Genomic DNA, 20434 nt, shown 5'->3' with positions numbered 1-20434 from the left:
CACATGGAACCACAACATGGTAACTGTTGAGATGAGTTCCTGTCTGCATCCTGTAAAACTTGCCCATACCGGTATTGCCCTGGCCTCTTCTTTTGTCATTCAGTGTTGAACGCATTCTAAACCAATATGCATTTCCTCACCTTTTGGGGGCGAAGCCAGACTTTAAGGCACCTGCTCCCCTACATGGTGTAAACTTTGCTTGTGCCAATCAGAAACGAACACAAACAGGTTTTGGGCCCCGTCCCCTATGACACTTCTATGATGTCATAGTGGGTACTTTATGGCCTGCCTGCCATGTGCAGGCAGGGAGAGGAGAAAGGAAACGAATCCTGTGTATACCCGTGTATTCTGTGTATACCCGTGTGTCCTGTGTATACCTGTAACCGAGCCTGATCACCTCGAAGCCTCTCTCTCAGCTCACGTGTTTCAAACAGAGCTTCTACGTTTGCCGGTCATTATGCGTTGGTTTGTATTTGTAAGTATCAGTTATTACTAAATGCTGCATCTTTGTTTATAAATATTGTTAGTAGATATTTTAGTCATTGTGTGTTTTAAGTTTCATTAACTCTATTAGCTAATCATACGCTGCTCCCTTACCCCTTGTAATTATCCCCAATAAAACTTTTAAATTGATTAAGTTTAGTGTGTGTGTGTGTGTGTGTCTGCAGTTTGCATCGTGACCCACACTCTCCTTGCATCCCTTACCAATATAGTCTGTTGCCACGTGCAGCCTGGTAAATAACAGGCCTGCATTTTTCTTTCGCCCCTGCGAGTCCGTGGCAATCCACAGTAACTATTGTCCCTCACTGCTGCTGACACAGGCTGGAGTTGAACCAACAAGCTGGAGGCAGAAAGCACTGTCCCTTTACCAACCTCTTGAGCCCCTGACTCTCCCAGTTTGAAGCAAGCAATCTTTAAAACAATTGTGTGTCCCACTAACTCTTCGGGAGACCAAACCTTGAGAGCCTTAGTTATTTCTTTGCTGTCGCAGAACATCACTGGAAGGTATGGGTGTTTGTTAAGAAGTTCACGTTTTGTCCCTTTAAATGTATATTTCCTGTGATGTATCTACAAAGATGGAAATACAGAAAGAAGCCGGAACCTGTGGAGATTGAGTTTTGACTTCATGAAGTACAAAGACCTCACTCTGAAGCAGTTGCTCATAACAGATCATATACCCCTTTAATCAAGTTTTCCTCCCAACGCACAAAATGTTCCAGGCAAAAAATCTTTGGGATAACTATTGGCAACCAGAGTGATGGAGATTAGTTTGTCCTGAGTTTTCTTCTAATCTAGAGACCTGTTGATTAGTGCTATAGCAACATTTTTTGACCAACAATTTTTCAGCTACATCAAAATATTTTGCAAATTCATCACAATTTCATCTAATTGCTTCAGTCAACACCTCCCCCCCCCCAAAAAAAAAACCTTTCAAAGATTCTGAAAATATGGAGAGGTTTTGTTTTGACACTGTCAAAGGGAAACGTTTTCATTTTTTTCGGTTCAAAATGAGTTTGCTGTTCTGAACTTCCTTTAATTTTATTAAAAACAATCCCCAGCTGACCTACAAGGGTGTGAAGAAAGGGCTTGCCCAAAGTCACGGTCCAAGTCAGGGGCGGAGCAGAGAAGCCTAGATTAGAGTAGATGGAGGAGGAAAGAAGGGGATTCTCTCACTAGATTGTTGTGGAACAGGGAGCAGCCCCTACAACCAAGAGTCTCTGCAAGGGAACAATGCAAAAGAGGAAGGTTAGCTCTGTGGTTAGGGTGCTAGGACTCTGGAGTTCAACTGCCCGCTCAGTCACTGACTTCTTGTGTGACCTTGAACAAGTCACCTAGCCTCTTTGTGCCTCTGTAAAATGAGAATAATAGCACTGCCAACCTCACAGGGATGTTGTGAGGATAAACACACTACAGATTGTGAGGGGCACAGCTGCTGTGGTGATGGGGATCATCTCTACATACCTGAGAGACACAAACAGGTGTCTAAAGAGAAAATTCCCCACCCCGCCTCAGCAAAGAAAGTATTTTCCATATGCTGCCTGCTCGGTTATACGTTTCTTAAAATGCTATTGCACAGATATTTTGGATGCATCGTGTCGCACCATCTGTTATGTTCTATACTGCAACCAAGCCCGGCCCATTTGAGATGCTGCCTTTTCATCTCCTCCATTTTGTACACAGTGCAGGCATTTCGTGAGGCAAGTTGATGGCGGGGGGGAATTTGAAAGGGGATGGGCTGCTGAGAAGAAAGAAAGAACAAACGGTGTGGGAAACAGATGAGTGCCCTGAAATGAGACCCTTTCTGAAGGAGGGAAGCCGTTGCAGCTATCAGCTCCTTGTCTTTCTGAAGAAAAAGAGAAGCCTCTGATCCGTACACAGAAGTTAGCTGTACCCACATGCCTCTTTCCTTAATTCTGCCTCCATGCCCCTGTCTTCGATAGCTATCGCGCAGGGAGCAGAAAAAACTCCAGCGTCATCTGGATGCATCTCTAGCCACTAGTCTTCTCCCTGCCCCCTTTGCCACTTCCACAGCAGTTGTGGTTCAGGCTAGCTCCCTCCTCCCCCGTCCAGAACACATGGCACAAACCTCACCTGGTACCACGCTACGTCAGAGGCACCCAGATCAGACACTGGCTCCCTTGCGTGAAGCTGTCAGATCTGGGCATGTCTCTTAATGCACACAGCAAAGAAAACCACTCAGCAACGGCGTCCTTCAGAAGAGCAGCTCCAAGCTGAGGCTGTCCTTTTCATTAGGAGCCCTCCTGAGAGCACAGAGGTGGGGAGAGAGAGCTCTAAGGTGCCAGAGGAGCTCATTATCTGAGCCATGCCTCTGCCCTGTTTGAGGGGCCCAGCTGGGAAACTGCCCTGATGGAACAAAAGACGAATCAGAAATGGGCCATGGCGAGTGGCATCAGGGTGAAACACCCAGGCTTATGTCTCTACCTCAATGTATTGATGTCTGGAGTAATGGTTTGAATGACCGGTACAAATTGGGTGGGGGGGGGAACCAACTGAGTTTATTATGAGAGATTAACTTGTGAGGAATGCAATTGAAACGCCCTAAGCAGATGGGAGAGGGGAAAACTCCACCCACCACTATGTCACCAAAACAAAAACTTGCCTATTGGCTATTTGTAGGTTTATGCAAATTAACTATTTCATGGGTGAAACATACATCTGTAATGGCAATCTTAATTTCACGCAATTTTTTTATTCTGATTTTATTCTAAATGTGTTTAAAAATTGAATCCTTAAGATTTACCATGATTTGTTGGCTCCCTCCTCTGGCACTTGGAAATATTTTTACTATGCAATAGTTTGAACCATCAAGTAATTTAAACAATGTTGGGAATTTCCTTTCTATCATTCACAAAGTCCTGCTTCCATTCAGCATGCGCAATTGAGGACCCTGATTTTAAAAATTAAATGTTTTATATCGGTTAGAGCAATTAAAATCACATCGATATTATATCCTTCTCCCCCATTGGCTAATGCATAAAGAACAAATCCTTGTTTAAAGAAAAAAGTCCCTCCCATACACTATAGGAATTATACACAGGAATGGAGGAATAGCTGTACCTGGTCAGTGGTTCACCTACAACAGTGATCAGCTTTAGATACTTCAGAAGAAGATGCAAGAATCCTAAAGTGAGGAATTATGAAATAACCTGCCCCCAGAGAAAGTTCCTTCCTGACCTCCCCATTAGCTAGATGTTAGTTTATGCCTTGAAGCATGAGGCTTTATATCCCTTCTTGTTTTTTTATGTTATATATAATCACATCATATAATGTACCTGTGGACGTTCTCATTATTAAGGCTACGATATAGTTATGGGTATTTTTAATAAAATCATGGACAGGTCAGGGGCAATAACAAAAATTCATGGCCCTGTGACCTGTCTATGACTTTTATTAAAAATACCTATGACTAAATCTTAGCTGGGAGTGGGGGCACTGCTGGGGGTCCACTTGTCTGAGGAGGGGGGGTCTGGGCCCGCCAGGGGCTGCTGAGCAGTGGCTGCTCCGGCCGCCCCCAGGCCACATCCCCGCCATTCCTGGGACTGCTGCTCAGGTGGTCCCCGGCAGGGCAGGGTCCAGGGTTTTTGTCACTGCAAGCAATGAAAAAAAATAAAAACAAAAAAGCTGTGATCGCGATCGGCGGCAATTCGGTAGCAGCTCCACCACGCCACTTTCTTCTTCAGTGGTAGCTCCAGGACCGAGGGACCCACCGCCAAATTGCCACCGAAGAGCTCAACATGCCGCCCCTTCCCCTTGGCCACCCCAAGCACCTGCTTGCTGAGCTGGTGCACAGGGCCTGCTGCCATGGGCTGCCCAAAAAGCAACCGGTGTGGCTAGTGCCAGGGCAGCTCCAGCCAGGGGCGGCTCTAGACATTTCACCGCCCCAAGCAGCTGGTCCCACGGCTTTGGTAGACCTCCCGGAGGGACACCTGCGGGAGGTCCACCGGAGCCGCCTGCCACCCTCCTGGCGACCGGCAGAGCGCCCCCCATGGCATGCCGCCCCAAGCACGCGCTTGGCATGCTGGGGCCTGGAGCCGCCCCTGGCTCCAGCAAGCGCCAGTGTGACTGTCCCTGGGGCCACCTGAGCACCTGGTCCTGGAGCCTGCTACTTGTGCGGCCCTGGGGTCAGCCACACTGGCCACTGCAGAAGTCACAAAGCCCGTGGAAAGTCATGGAATCCGTGACTTCCGCCACCACCGTGACAGAGACAGAGCCCTACAGATTCATTTTTTTAGAATCTTGCTAAGCCCTTTGAAGTCAAGAGGAGTCTTTACATTGTTTTTAATGGATTTGGAATCAGCCCTCTTCCCCCTCTTGGTCTCTGTGGCAGATTTCTATGGGTTACTTATGCACAGGGCAAAAAAAGTGTCTCTTTTTATTACCCTTAAATCTGAAAAAAAGAAGTAAAAAACCCTAATTCCTTGGGAGCCCAGGTGAGTTTTATGTCATTTTCTTTTTCATATTGTATCATTTTATATTGCACAGCTCCTGTCTATATCTGTGTGGGTAAGAGTCTGGATGCAGGCATCATTATTTTTGTAGACACTACGGTGTGAGTTAAGCACAAGGCAAACATTTATCTCAATCTCATCAGGTCATTAACGCAAGTTAATATCTCTTTTTTGGTGTGTGTTTAATATTCTCCCTAGCTCTTTGATTTTCCATTTAGAAAGGGATGTTTCAAGGTCTTTCTAAACATTTATTTATTCTTCACAGGACACGACGGATAGGAAGCAGCTTTTCCATTCTGTTGCAAAACTTGGAAACAACTTTCTCCCTGTAGGAGAAAGGAAGTCACTTAACTCAGTTATTGGAATTATTCAGGATCCGGCCCTATATAAGCAACAAAAAGTAATGACATTCTCAAACTTCCCTCCCAAGTTTCAAGCATTTAAAAAGATTAACTCGTTAACAGCATTGCCAAACGAAAACATTCCAGAAATCATCATCCAGGCTCCAAAATAGCCTGAGATTTTTAAAATCATAAATTGTGGGTTTTGTTTATTGGCTCTCTGGGTTCTGAGCCCAGGGGCTCATGTTTTCCAGCTTTTCTCTGCAACGGTGTGGGCTAGAAACGACCTCTTTTTTTAAGAAAAAAGAGCTGAGATTGTCAGATAATCACCTGACTCCTAAAGGAGCTAGGGCATTAAGAAAAGCACCAAACATTGCAAGAGTGGGTGACCCTGTTTTATCTGAGGCTGAGGGCATTGCCATTGTTAGTAGCACCTTACAGGGAAGCCTGAAGATCATCTCTTTTTCCCCTGTTGATCCAGGTCTATAGAAGTTTGACCTCATGGAAGCACTTGCCGGCCTTTTAACACTCCCGGAGCCAGGACCAAAACTGTGGCTGTGGATGCAGCTGAGAGAAATGAAGCTAAATATGTCCTTTGCTCTTATGCCATACTGGGGTCACTCTGCAGCATGGAAGACCCCTGAGAAGCTGTTCTACCTTGTGCCAACAGCTCCAGTAGCTTGCGATGTCCAGGGCACAGGGGAGACCCTACCACATTACAGTAACCTGCAAAGAACCAGGCGGGAAGAACATGACTTCCAGAAGGGGAGAGTTTGGAGGAGGCAGCAGTCTGTATGCAGGTGGCTAGGAACAGTAAGCTGCAGTGGGTGTGGCTTTGTAATTAGTTGCTTTAACACAGAGCCAGATCAATGTAATAAGGATGGAACCCACTTGTGTTATTACCCAGCATGTGGTACACAAAACACATGCCCCCTTCCTGCTGGCCGTGCCCTCTAAGTTTGCTCTAGTATCTAGCTTGTGTCTGATCAGAGCTGAATGCAAAGAACTGCACAGAGGAAGCCATTTGCAGTGCCCAGGTCCTATTGGTCCACAGTAATAACAACGCCACTTAGCAATGATATAGCACTTTTCATCCGTAGATCTCAAAACCTGGAAGCCACGCTCCACACAACTGCATGCCATTGACTGGCACCCTATCTATATATAATACCAACACACACACAGCCATCTGATGTACAGAGCACTCCTGGAACAAAGCCAGGGGACTGCCACTGCACAGTTACAGCACCAAAGGCCAGGGGAGCTCAGGGTGGGCTTTACCCCACTTCTGCTCCTTCCTTCTCAGCTGAAGATCCGGCTCGAGGCTGTTGACAAGAATGGCAGGTGCTTGGAACGGTGACTACCATTGTAATGCTCAGCGCAAATGCTCAGCGCCTCTGGGATTCAGGCCGCTGAGAACTGTCTCCTGATGGTGACCCACTGCAGTGTAATATATGGAGATATACCTATCTCATAGAACTGGAAGGGACCCCGAAAGGTCATCGAGTCCAGCCCCCTGCCTTCACTAGCAGGACCATCCCTATTCAGTATCCTTTAACTGGTTTCACAGATGTCCCAGCTAAGTGCAAAGGCTGGGAGCGGGAAGTTTGGAAGAGATTCCAGACAGGGAGCACACCAAGCTGCCCCTGGTCAGAGCTGAGCAGTCCACTGCCCCTAACAGCACAGAGCCTTGGCCCCAGGGTGGATGATGAGAGTAAAGACCAAGCATATTGCAGAGGCTGTGAACTCCATCTCTTGGGGAGCCAGGGGGAACTGTCATACACTCCTACTGGAAGGAGCATAGCTACCAGCTTCCTGAAGCAGGCGCACAGGGAATTACCGAACCAGCGAACATACACGCACATACACACATACACAACACTGGTAAACTGGACATGGCAGCAAAATGCCACCTACCAACACTATGTGCACATACAGCACTCCCCGGGAGGAGGGACCTCTGAAAACTCTGCATCACCATAGCAACAGGGCTCCCATAGTCAATATGTTCCCCTTTGGTTTCTAGTTCAGGGTTTATTTGGGGTTTATTTTATTCCAAAAGGTGAAAGGAAACTTGCGTTGCCAAGGGGACAAGGGTAACATCTGGCAGGGCTGGCCTTACCATGAGGTCAACTGAGGCAGCCGCCTCAGGTGCCAGACTGTGGGGGACGCCATTAGGATCCAGAGTGTAGAAAATTGTGTCTGCTGCTGGTGCATATGTATTCTCTCTGCTCTAGATGCACAGAGATGGTGGAGTGCTGTGCTGGAGGAAGGAGGGCACAAGAGACATAACAGGCAGGCAGGCGAAAAGGTGAGAGCGAATATCAGAAAGCAGCAGGAGCTGCAACAAGAGAGAGGAAGAAGAGCCTCTAACATACCTCTCTAGCACCTCCAGGACCCTGGACTGATTAACACCAGCTTCTCAGGGAGTTTCCTGTTTCCTGCTGCTTCCCTGAACTCACTTGATGAGAACAGGCAGTCAACTGACATAGTAGGAGCCAGTTAGGCCCTTAAGATGCTGATATCTTCCCTCACTCAGGCCCTGCTACCAGCCTGCTTATTTGTCCCCTTCAATTGAGTGTTGAGAGCCACGATAGCTGGCACAGAACAGCAGTCATAAGTGAAAGAAGAAAATGCCCCTCTGGCACAGCATTCAGAAAAAGAAAGAAAGCAAAGGAAGCTTTTCTATCTAAGCAGGAAGGAGCTCTCCTGAGATACATAGACACAAATGTTCACGGTGAGCCTTCTGGCCCCAGTGAGGATGTGAGTGGTGAGGAGATGCCTCATCTTCCAGTTAGTCAGAGTGCAGGTGACCTGGCAGCTACTGCAGCATCCATATGCACCATGCATATTCCTGAAGAAAAGTGTAGATCAGACAAGAGTGTGGTGGAGGCGCAAGAAACAGCTGGTGCTGAGTTTAGTTCCTTAAATCTAGATGATCCAGGACTGTGGACCCACTTGAGCAGTAGCCTGAGGGACTACTTTGTACTGCATGGGCCACAGCAAGTGAAAAACTTCATGTTCCCCAAAGACAATGAAAATAGAAGTTTCCATCCAACACATTACTGGCGTGAAATCCCCAGTGGTGATGAAGTGGAGAGGCCATGGCTTACGTACTCAAAACCCCAGAATGCTGCATACTTTTTTTGTTGCAAATTCTTCAAGTCTAATGTTCCAGCCACATTGGGTTCTACAGGAACAAAGGACTGGAAAAATCTGGCTAGAAATCTGGCATGCCATCAGAAGGCAGCAGATCACCAGAGAGCATTCCATAGGTGGAAAGAGCTTGAAATGAGACTAAAAGCCACCATAGATGATCAGCATCAAGAGAAGATTGCATCAGAGTCTCTTTACTGGCAAAATGTTCTGAAAAAGCTCATTGCCATTGTGAGAATGCTTGATACCCAAAACCTAGCACTGCATGGCACTTCAGATCAGCTGTATGTGCCAAACAGTGGAAACTTCCTTAAAATTGTGGAGCTGATGGCTGAGTTTGATGCTGTACTCCAGGAACATCTAAGAAGAGTCACCACCCAAGAAATGTACACACACCACTATGTTGGAAAAACAATTCAAAATGAGATCATACAGTTACTGGCAACAAAAGTCAAACAGAAGATTGTAACAGATCTGAAGTCAGCAAGATATTACTCTGTTATTCTGGACTGCACACCTGACATCAGCCATACGGAACAAATGACTTTAATGGTGTGTTTTGTAACAACAACAGAACCTAGTGAAAATGTCCCTGCAATGGTGACTGTCAGAAAGCATTTTCTAGAATTCATTGACAATACTACAGGAAGTGGTATGATAAATGTGCTTCTTAAAAAGCTGGAAGATACGGGAATTGTGATAGCTGACACGAGAGGTCAGGGCTACAATAATGATGCCAACATGAGAGGAAAGGACAGAGGAGTGCAGACATGGATCTGAGAGTTAAACTCTCAAGCTTTTTTTGTCCCATGTAGTTCTCATTCATTGAACTTGGTGGTCAGTGACGCAGCATCAAATTCTAGTGAGGCTGCTGAATTTTTTAATGTAATTCAAAGCATCTATGTATTTTTCTCTGCATCAACTCATCGACGGCAAATTTTGAAGCAACATCTGGGAACATCCTCTCTGACACTGAAACCACTGAGTGCCACATGATGGGAAAGTCGAGTGGAGGCGATAAAGCCTATCAAACACCAAATTGGGAAGATAGATTATGCCATAGTTGCCATTATGGAGGATAATGCTATGACAGGAACTGTTCATGGGAGAACAGTGGCAGAAGGAAACGGAATCACCAGAAAAAAATTTCTGTGTGGCTTAGTGTTGTGGCATGACATATTGTTTGAAATAAATGTTGTAAGCAAGAAACTCCAAGGTGCTGACCTTGATCTATCTGGAGCAATGGAACAACTGGACAAAGCAAAGTCAGACCTACAGTCTTACCCGTCAGATGAGGGATGTCAAAACATTCTGAAGAGTGCACAGAAGTTGGCAGAGGAACTTCACACTGAAGCTATTTTCCCACCCATTCAAGAATACAAGAGTCACCGAAGAAGACGACACTTTGATTACGAGGCACGGGATAATCCCATAGGAGACCCCAAACAACAATTCAAAGTTGAATTGTTTAACCAGTTGCTAGATTGTGCAATACAGTCAGCTGAACGTTTCATGCAGCTCAAGGAACACAGCAGTATATTTGGGATGTTGTATGATATTCCAAAACTCCTCACTATACCCGAAGAAGACCTACACCAGCAACACAGGGCACTAGAGACAGTGTTGACACATGATGACATGCATGATATTGATGCGAGTGATTTAGGTAATGAACTGAAAGCCCTTTCAAGATACATTTCAGCAGGATCAACTCCAAAAGCTGTTCTAGAATATATGTGCACAAATAAGATGACCACCCTCTTTCCAAATGCTTTTGTTGCTCTGTGCATACTTCTAACACTTCCTGTAACAGTTGCCAGTGGAGAACGCAGCTTCTCCAAGCCGAAGTTAATAAAACACATCTACGCTCCACAATGACACAGGAGAGGCTGGTCGGCCTTGCAACCATCTCAATAGAGCATGAACTGGCTCAGACTGTGGACCTTCAGGAAGCAGTTCAAATCTTTGCAACCAAGAAGGCACAGAAAGCACCACTTTGATTATTCAAACAGATAAAAATGCCAGTGTTTACTATGCAAACAAGAAAAGTTACATTTGCTGTTCAGGCATTTGAAAGTTAAATGTTACTTAGTATTTTGGAACAAGGCATTTTAAGTTGTTAGTTCTCCTTTATTGGGGTAGGTAGCAGAGCAGTACCATGAGAGGAGTAGAACAGGAAGAAGGCAGAATTGAGACCTTTCAAAGTTTTGGCCCAAGCGAGGGGGCTTGGGGGCATCATCTGAGCTCCCCACCTCAGGTGCCAAAATGTTGTGGGCCGACCTTGACATCTGGCCAGCTCTGCTGTGCGTGGGAAGCTTGGGAAGAGGAGAGTTCAAGCCGTCCAGCTGGAACAGTGCAGAGCTGCTCAAATGCACCCCCGTTCTGTGAGTCTAAGTGAGGGGCTCAGCTGTCTAGGCCAGGTCTTCTAGCCGCCAGGTTATTTACTGAGTAACTTGCCTTCCAGTCACAATTTTTCATCATCTCCAGAGATAAATGGGCCTCACTGGCATGGCTGTAGAGCCGGGGGTGAATAAGGTAGGTGGATCTGAATAGAAACTGGGCAACTATGAGCAATGATCAGTTGGTGGAAATCAAACCTCATCCTTCAGGGTGTGGGTGAATCACTGCAGGGGGCAGGAAGGAACCTCCCACATCCCCTCACTCCCTGAGTATACAGCACTTTACAACTGGCTAGGTACTTCTGACACAGGTAGTCATTATCTGATACTATGATCAGGGATACTGAGCTTGTTAGGCGCTATATAAATGTCAACAGAGAAAGATTATTAAATAGATATATCTGCTGCAGCATCAAGTATTGACCCCTGCAAGGAAGCAAAATAAATGGTGTGCATATGTGGTCTGATCCAATAGCAAACTGTGCATTCCCCACATACAGTCTCTAATTCAAATACTAATTATGCACCTAATAACCGATTTTTGCATAGCCCAGCACACTTTCAAGGTGACAGGGAAGAAATTAGCAGATTCCTCACTATTTCAGTATCATATGAAAAAGGAGGGAGCTGCAAACTTGACCCATGCAAATGAAACCTTTACAAAATATTTGGTTTTCTGACACAGCTTCCATGCTGGTCAAGCAATTTGGAAACTCACAAGCAAGGGAGGGGTAGGGGATCTGTTTCTTTTTGACATAGCCACTTGCAGAGAGAGTGCTGCTGATCACCTCCCTGGCTGCTACAACACCTTAATGGGATGGATTGAAAAGATCCTGACAAGGATAAGGGCATATTCACTAGAATTGGCATGAGTCTCAGAGGATCTCTCTTTGCAGGTGTTCTTGCAAACTTTTTCTTTGAGCTCCGAACCATCTGGAGTCTCGCTATGGAGTTCAATGGGGAAACAAACGCTCAGAGGGAAACTTCATTTAAGATCAGCGAGGTGCACCTGATTCTGCATCAAAACTGGGCAACAGTGCAGAAGTTGCAGCAAAATGATGCAACGTCCATAAGCCAGCAGCCCAGGCTCTGTAGAAAAGCTCCATGTCAGTGAGTCTTGAGACTAAGCTGGTCTGAATGTAGAGTTTGCAATGAAATTGAAAGCCAAGTGAATTCTGTGTGGTTTGGGGTATCATGAGACCAATATTTTCCATAGCTCTATTATTGATCCATAGAAAAGCAGTAACTTTACATTTGGAACCTCCTAGAATAAACTAGTTTTACAAATCAACCAGTTTGGATCTCTATAGAACCAAAATACTTTAAATGACCTACAATGGCAGAAGTCTCTTGGATCGTAGTCTTAAGTAATAGGCTATCACGCATCAATTGAGAGAACAATCCAAAGAGAATCACGCTTTCTAATTGTTTTTCAACTTCACATACAGCTGGAGGAATAATGCCTGCACAATTCTCATAAAAACATGATCACAATCTATCAGTTCTATGAGCTATAGAACAAAACCTAAGAGATAATTGGTGTCGGCACTGAAGAATAAACATGTCAAGATTATGATTTCTTTGCTTAAAAATGAAACAAAGATATGAGTGGAAAGGCAGTGCTTTGGGATACTGAGCAATATCCCTATACTCCATCACTTAAATTGGTTTATGATTTGCAAGCATTTGTATTTTTAGGAGTAGTTTAAAGACAGGTGAGCTGAAAAACATGAGGTGCCAAATATCATAACATTTGGCCCTTCTGGAGCATCTTTCATCCAAAGACCTCAACATGCTTAGCAAATGCTCTGTCGGCCTCGCAAACGGAGCCGTGTGATAATACTGAGGTGTTGGTCGGCAGGGGTTCCAGTGAGACTTTCCTATGCTTCCATTCTCCAGGGCTCATGACCCAGGAGGTTTGCTTTGAGTTTGTGAGATTTATACAACTCCAACTGCAAAGTCAAGCTCAAAGGGCAACCGGTTGTGATGTGAAACCACAACTGCTCCCAGTTCCCTTGACCTGTGTTGAGTTCAGCGTTTGCAATAAAACCCAGGCAAACTTTACGTGCTGTCAAATTTTGCAACAAAGTTTTTTTTTTTTGCGGGGTGGGGTGGAATAAATGGAAGTTATCCCCTTTCAGAGACAAGGAATTTAAGAGGGATCAATTTAAAGTGGTTTGCCCACTTGGTCACACAGTGAGTCAGTGAAAGAGTTAAGAACAGAGTCCAGTGTTCCTGACACTTCCCAACATTCCCTGCTGCCAAACCGTGACTCAAACACCTTTACTGTATGAAAGGGACATGGGGGCATGGAAGTCTGAAGAACACTGGATGGATGTTTTTAATGCTTTTTGTCGTTGTCAGCTGCTCCGTAGTAAGTGGCAGGACAAGGACAGCAATGAGGATGAAGCCAAACCCAACAACCGTCTTCCTCAGCACTGGTTCAGATTCAGCAGCTTTATTGGTACAGATATTATTAAGAAGGAAGACCCAACAGATTCCAAAATGCATTTACCATGGAATGCTCCTACACAGCCAGCAATCTCGTGGTCACCAAAAACTTTGGTGGTGTAATTAGATTATGCCCATCACTTGCAATCCTAACATCCAGCTGGATCACCTGGAGACATTAGCATGAGATTGATCTGATGCCAATTGCTTTGCCAGGAGGCAACATCCCTTTGGGATTTGCCAGACGATGATAAAACACCTCTCATGCTCAGGGATATCTAATGCCCCTCACCACTATTGGTAGGCACCAAGACTGGAACCCGCAACCTTCATCAGTAACCTCACCCACTTCAGGTAAAGGAATAACTCTATTAGCAGGAAGCAGCAGTAGGTTCCTATCTTCTATGAGGATTGACTCATGGTGGTCAATGCATATTGACAGCTGTTCAACAGTAGCCGTGTGAAATAACGGTGTTACTCGGTTTCTGAAGGGCTGTATTTGGCCTTTAGAAAGGGAGATTAGTGATATGGTAATTACAAGCCCCACAGAAGTAAGATGAGACTAATGACTGAGAGGCTGCATTATTCAAATAATAATGGCCTGTTACAGATCTCTGGTGATTCCAGGATAGACTCCGTTGGCGGAGAATGTTAGCTTGCTAGTACAATAGTGCCATGAATTTGCTCGAGCAGATATGCCAGTCTCCAAAACATCCTTCCATAGTGGTTACATCATTACTCCTCCCCCATTCTATCACAGCAGGAGAGAAACATGTCCACAGCTCTCTGGGTTTCCCAGAACAGCAGACCTCTCTTCCCAGATTCCTTAAGGGATTCTAGGTGCCAAGAGAGTGAGTCAGTCCTCTGACAAGGCATGAAAGAAGCACCTGGACTCTGTTAGCAACTGGGTAGCTGACATTACCGATAATCTACCCAGACGACCCTGTCCTCCAGATCCTGTGACTGAATGGGAGCTTGGGGACAGGGGTCTGCTTATCGCCCCAGCAGAACGAGCTCCTCTTGGGGTAGTTATTCAACGACCATTCCTCTTATTCTGCACACCACCTTCACTCACTGCATTGCTAGCCTCAACACTGCAGCCGCAGCTCCAGTATGATAGTGAACGTTTACCCTGGAGCTAACCTGGTGGAGAATCTCTTTCCCCCTCATATTAATGCAATTCAGCCTTGACATAACTATTTCTTCTAGGCTCTGGTAGCTCCCCGACTGATCCCAGAGAGAAAGGCGCCCGAGGGCAGTACAAAGTCTGAGCTTTGTTCATTCCTTGACCTCTCTCTTAAGCCAAATCAACCAAAGGGCTGAATTACTACCAAATGCAGAGGTGGCTTTTCAAGTGCAGACACCTGACTCACCCAACCCATTTCACACAGGCCCCCGGACAGGCAGCAGATGGTAATGACTGTGTTACTAGTGTTACGGGATGGCTGCTCTCGAGCTGACAGACATTTACCAGGCCCTCTGGGCTGTCCGATCCCTCTTAATTGTTTCAGAGCAAAAATCATTGTGAAAAAAATAATTCAAAGTCAGATGCCTGCAACTAGGTTACAGCAGGTTAAAAACAGTAAGTACCTCACAAGCCCAACCTCTCCCTTGCAGCCACTGTCCCCCTGGACTGCAGCTGCAGAGAGGAGTTTGGCCAGAGGGGAAATCACAGACCCAGTTTTGACCGCCCTCCCTGCAGAGGTGGAAAGAGCCAGGCTGCAGCACAGGATCTAGCTGCCGCTGTCACCTGAAGCCATTTGCACAGGATGTTCCCTGCACTGCTCCACACCTAATGCCGCTTCCCCCATCCCCTGGCCTGCAGCCTGGAGGGATTCCCCCAGAGAGCTCCAGGTAGAAAGAGAGACTGATGAACCATGAAAGTGAAAATAACGAGCCCCTTTGTCCGTGACTGTTCCTGTCTCATCCCAGCGAAATCCCCAGGGGTTCCCTCGGGGAGGGTGGGGAGAGAGAAACAGCCAGCTGCGCTACTTGCTCCATACGGCATCCATTAGCCCATCGTCAGGCCTTGCTGAGACAGCACCAGTGGAGCGTGCGGGGAGTTTGCAGCCAGCGAACATTCAAAGGAGTCTGGTGACGAGCGGATGCTCCTCTCCACTCCGGAGCAGCATTCTCCCTATGGAAAGCCCAAACTGTTCTTTTGTGGGGACAGAGCAGCAACTTTTGCTGTGAAAAATTGGCACGTTCCTAATGCTAACCACTTTGCCGACAGGATCTCAAAGCACTCTGCCAAGAGTCATCAAGAGGCAAGCCCACAGCCTAGACTGCAGGCTGGGGAGAGACACAGGGCCCTACATCCCATTAGTACCGATCTACCTCAAAGCTGTGCTCCTAATGCCTTGGGGGTGGGAAGCTAGATCTCGGGAGCAGCAGATCATCCTGGGCTCCACAAGCAGAGCTCTGCGCTGCGCTGCTCAGGGAATGGGCACCCCCCTGTGTGGCCCTCCACTCTTGCATGGTAAATCATACAGATCATCGCCAGGGAAGCCTCTGAGGCCTGGAATGCAGAATGTGCCCCCAAGTCCTCACCTATACCGGGATTTCAGCCAGAGGAAAAGCGGCCCCAGTGCAGATCTCTGGCACAGACATGGTGGGCACTAGGATGCAGCTGTTTAACCCAGTCACTGTGAAACGAGGGATTAGCCTTGGGGCAGCTACACTGGAGGCTAACACCCTCGTGGCCTCAGAGACAGGCTCAAGCTGCGATATTCTAGCATTCAAAGACCCCGAAGCCCAGTGGCGTTAAGATCTAGGGTTTTGCCACCAGCCCCACCTGTGATCTCATGCATCTCGGGGAGGCGGGTGCATGGGATCCCAATGGACAAGGTGGGGAAAAGGTGAAACCAAGGCTCAGGGTTGAAGTGACCTGCTCAGAAGAGCTAATGCATGTGCTTTGGTGAAGCTGCAGAGCAGCAGTGATACCAGCCTGGGCCATCCCAGGCTGTCATCAGAAGACACACCAGGACTCAGCCCAATCCACCTGGCCCGTGTGTGACTCAGAGCGTTGCAGACATCCCCAGCTAATGCATTTATATACGTGTCTTTCAGCTTCTCTTTCAGCTGAGCTCCTGTAATATTCCCCTTGACGCACGTGCCCATTTCAGCCTGGCATATCTGCTTCCCACCATCCACAACACCCCCAGTCCTGCTATTGCTGGAGAAAGCCTCTCCTCTGTGGGCTTTGCCTATTCAGAAGAGCAAAGAGCAGGGAGTGAGCATGCGAGAGGGGGCACGTGGGTGTTGCACACAGAGGAGATAGAGAGGGCTGAGAGATCTCATTCTGTCTGGGATTCCATGTCTCAGTCACTTCAGTTCTGCTCACAGGCCTTTCTTTGTGCCGGAGCATCACAGCAGGGCATTATGCCGGCTGAAGCCAAAGTGTGGAAACAAAATCAGCCGCCTGCTCAGGGCACGTGAAAAGAAAGGTTCCCCTAGGTCAGGGGGAGATGGAGAGAGGAAGAGACAGGCAGAGGGCTGTGAGATCAGCTCATACCCTTAAACAACCCAGCTGACCCCCTGTCCTGCACATCTACCATCACCCCCCTGCTCCTCCTCGCTAGCTTATTCTGCATCTCGAAACAGCAGGGAGGTTTTCTGCAGCAAGAGCCTCCTGCTTACAGAGCTGCAGTTGTGCCACCGCAGGGCAGCCATCTCATCTCATTGACCTCTTCCCCTTCTCTGCCTGGTCGCCTGTCCCACCTCCCCCCGTCTAGCAGGCACATCAGAGCACGCTTCTCAAAGCAGCAGGGGCACAGCAGAGGGCAGGGATGTTAGCCCCAGTGTCTTTTCCAGATTCCAACTCCAAAAACTACACCCCATCTTCCCTAAATTCCCCCTACGGCTTCAGGTGTATCAGCAACTTCTCCTCCCCAAAACACCATGCAGTGCTGCGGACAGGCTGCCTGCTGCATTTCCACCCCAGAGGCAACTCAGCTTCAGCAACAGGTGAGGTGTTCCCCGTACACACGCCCACCGCATCCTGCACCATGCAAGGTGCAAAGGATTCACGTGCTCCCGCACTGAGGCTGCTGGTTTTCACAAGTCTTGCTGTGCCCCCGCAGACCCAGGTACAAACGGTTCCCCGGTGCTCAGCGTTGCCTGAGATGGATGGAATAACAACCTTGATAATGCCGCTCTCTCCAGCCTCCAGGGGTTTGTGCTGTTTTGCTCCAACATGCAAGAGCTTGAGTTTAGATGTTGCAAGCATTAAAGGAGCAAAACATGTACAGAGGATGAAAAACAGATGCCAGGTGTTCGGCTCCAGAGTCCTGCTTTGGGGGCTGAAGCAACAGTAGGTGAGCTGGCAAAGGCTCAAAAACAACGCATCATAAAAGGGGCAGGTGCTGCGGGAGTGTTTCCAAACTTCCCTTCGGATAACGGAGACCTTGCCCATCTCATGCCGACGGATGAAAGCAGGGAAGAGCAGGTGGGGAAGGGAATGGCCCTGAATGGATTTGGCCATCTCAGCTGCCCTCTCATTGCATCTCACTCACAGAGCAAGAGCAGAGATGCAGCACTGGCCTTTCAGTGGGTTCCGGTTTTCTTTGTGCCTCTTGCTGCATCGTTAGCTTTGTTAATTGGCAGTGGCTCCGGATCTGTGTGAAGCACAAAGGTGCCTGGGCCTGAATCGAACCCTGGAGTCCAAGTATCCCCCAAAGTGCATGGGGAGTTTGGATCTGGAGCTGAGCCCCAGCCCGGCCAGCTGGTGGAATGAGATCCAGGATTTTGCCGCCAGCCCCACCTGTTTGCAGAAACAAACCCAGGCGCAGTCAGTGCGGTCTTTCCCTTAAGAAACAACAAGGCCCATGTCATAAGCCAAGGGGCTGGTGGTTAGCTTTGCCAAAGGCATCCTGCAAAAGCGAAAAGGAGGCTGAGCCGGAGTCAACCCCTTGTTCGCCAGAGACTAGCCATAGGCCCCATGTCGGCTATGAAGGATGCAAGGCAGCTGCTCCTCTTAGCTCTTCTCTGCAATTCTTGTTTCCCTCCCTTCCAGCTCCTGGAGTTCCCAAGTGGGATGGTGGCTAATGGATACCCTCCAGCATCCCCAGCCTGACAGCCAGCACCCTTCCCAATGCATTCCCAAGGGCTTGGGTCGCTAACACGGCACTAGCACCAACGCAAGAGCTTTGGACGAGGGCAGAAGAACCGTAAGAGAATTCCCACCCCCCACCTCCACCCCACCATGGTATCGCCTTTTCCTCAGGCGCCGAAGCTGCAGCACTGGTTAAAAAACTGTGCAGACAGGAGGCTGACAGGCTATCTGCAGAGGGGCGCGATTGCTCCTGACAGGTTTATCAGCAGCCGGGTTTGCCTGCAATGAGATGTAAAACATGGGTTTCATTTCCAGAGCAGACGCTGCTGCTAAGAAGCCGTTAGACACTTCATCAGACAGGCTCAGAGCTGGGCCCTCTGTTAGGAAGTGACAGCACCTCACACGCTACAACCATGCTCCAGGTATCCCCCCCCCCAACTTTTGCTTCACAGCCTTCAAATTCTACCTGTCCTACAGGAACAGGGACTGTTATTTTTAAGCAGGAGCTCAGTGTTGCTCAAAGGAATCCAGCTTGCTGAGAAAGGAAGCCCCTTCAGAACAGAGGGGAGGGCTCCGAGAAGCACGGAAGAGAAGTGGTCAGTCTCCACAGGGTTTATACTCCGGGCAAAAGCGGACAAGAAAAGGGAAGAGTAAAGGAGATGTGCTTAGAGTGGCAGACTCAGTACAGGGCTTGTGTGCATGTCAGGGCCGGGGCAGATAATTTTGTTCTTTCAGTGGCTCAGCAGGGAATGGCAAGGAGGGGCTGAGATTTGTAATGGGGAAGAAGATGGGAAGAGGAACAGAGGACAGAAATAAAGAGGATGGAGAACAGATGCGGGAAAGACGGATGGAGAGGAGTTTGGAGCTCAGTGATGTCCAGTAACACATGGAGACCGGCGGACGGGTGTTAAACGTAAAGGGGAAACAGGAGGCAGAAATGCCATGAGAGTAATGACACTCCAGGTCCTCTAAATGAAAACAGCAAGTCTTATAAGGAAGTCTCCCAAATGAAGCCCAATTTCACGAGATTCCTAGCCCCGCAACACACACACAGGACAAAGACTTTGAGGCCCTGCTCAGAGGTAGAGTCAAAGCTTCTGGACACTGATCTGAACAAGAAACGAAGCTTTCAAGGTTTGCGTTGCACATTTTAAGAAAAGCGCCTACACAAAGATCTCGTAGGTTTTGCTGGTCCAAATTCCTGCATCCCGAAGTCCAGCCCCATTGAACCAAACCCATCTCAATCGCTGTTATTCACATCTGTGGATGGTGTGAGGGGAATTGGATTGCTGGCTGCTTCTTATTTTATTCTTCCCTTGACATATTTTTTGTTTGTTTGTTTTTAAGCCCATCATGCTTTGCATTGCCTAACCTTACTTCCAACCTAGGCGTTTTCCCCCTGCAGCGTAGTCATGCGGCTGGCAGCTTGAGAACCCTGCAGGACATCTCCCTCCCAGCTGAACAATCCAGGTCCCTTTGCATTAGCAATCGACAGCTGTATCCCAATGAAGCAATCTAAAGCAAGGTGGCTCTGGAAGATTTAGCGGCATGTGCCTACACACCCACACTTAGTATGCCAATAAATCCACCTTTTAAATAAAAGTTAATTAAAATGTGATTAGAACGGGGACTATAAACAGATGCCCCTCGGCTTAACTCGTCTGCTCCTCCCCCCCTCCCCCCCCGCTCCCCTTTATGAGAGTCAAACAGCTACGGGTGTCGCTTTTATGGGAACCAGAAGACATGGGCAATTTGGTGAGCCTCCCGCATGCACACAGCAGAGATTTGCACACAGTAGGCTGCAGAAGGCTCGGAGGGAGCTGAGCGGATTAGTAATGCTCTAAGCTGCGGCTGCAGAGGAGCTGAGTGTCTTCGGTATTGAAACGGGGAGGTGTGGGAGGAAGCACGATTGTCATATTCGGTGACCAGTACCTGGACGGAGTGGGCCTGGTGGAGTGCTCACTCAGGAGCTATGAGGGTGCGATTCTGTTGGTTTCAATGCAGTTACTCCTGGGTCACACGGGGGTAAAATGAAAGGACAATCAGACCCCGCGTGCATTCTGC

At 47.8% G+C, this 20434-nt stretch overlaps 1 protein-coding gene across 6 annotated transcripts in view; it reads right to left on the bottom strand.

The window, feature by feature from the left end:
- The window catches only part of OPCML (opioid binding protein/cell adhesion molecule like), an 823390-nt gene that overhangs the window by 708051 nt on the left and 94905 nt on the right, over nucleotides 1-20434 (bottom strand). For 2 of the 6 annotated variants that reach the window (XM_044996764.1, XM_044996763.1), the window contains exon 1: nucleotides 141-202. The exons of 3 other annotated variants lie outside the window; for them this stretch is intronic. The gene's annotated coding sequence lies outside the window, so the exon portion shown is untranslated. Of the gene's footprint in view, nucleotides 1-140; nucleotides 203-20434 lie in introns of those variants that run through there. One more of the 6 variants, XM_044996765.1, reaches the window with a different exon arrangement.

Source organism: Mauremys mutica, chromosome 22 (genome assembly GCF_020497125.1).
Source record: "Mauremys mutica isolate MM-2020 ecotype Southern chromosome 22, ASM2049712v1, whole genome shotgun sequence".
Lineage (NCBI taxonomy): Eukaryota > Metazoa > Chordata > Testudines > Geoemydidae > Mauremys > Mauremys mutica.
This window is presented reverse-complemented; position numbering and strand designations above follow the sequence as displayed.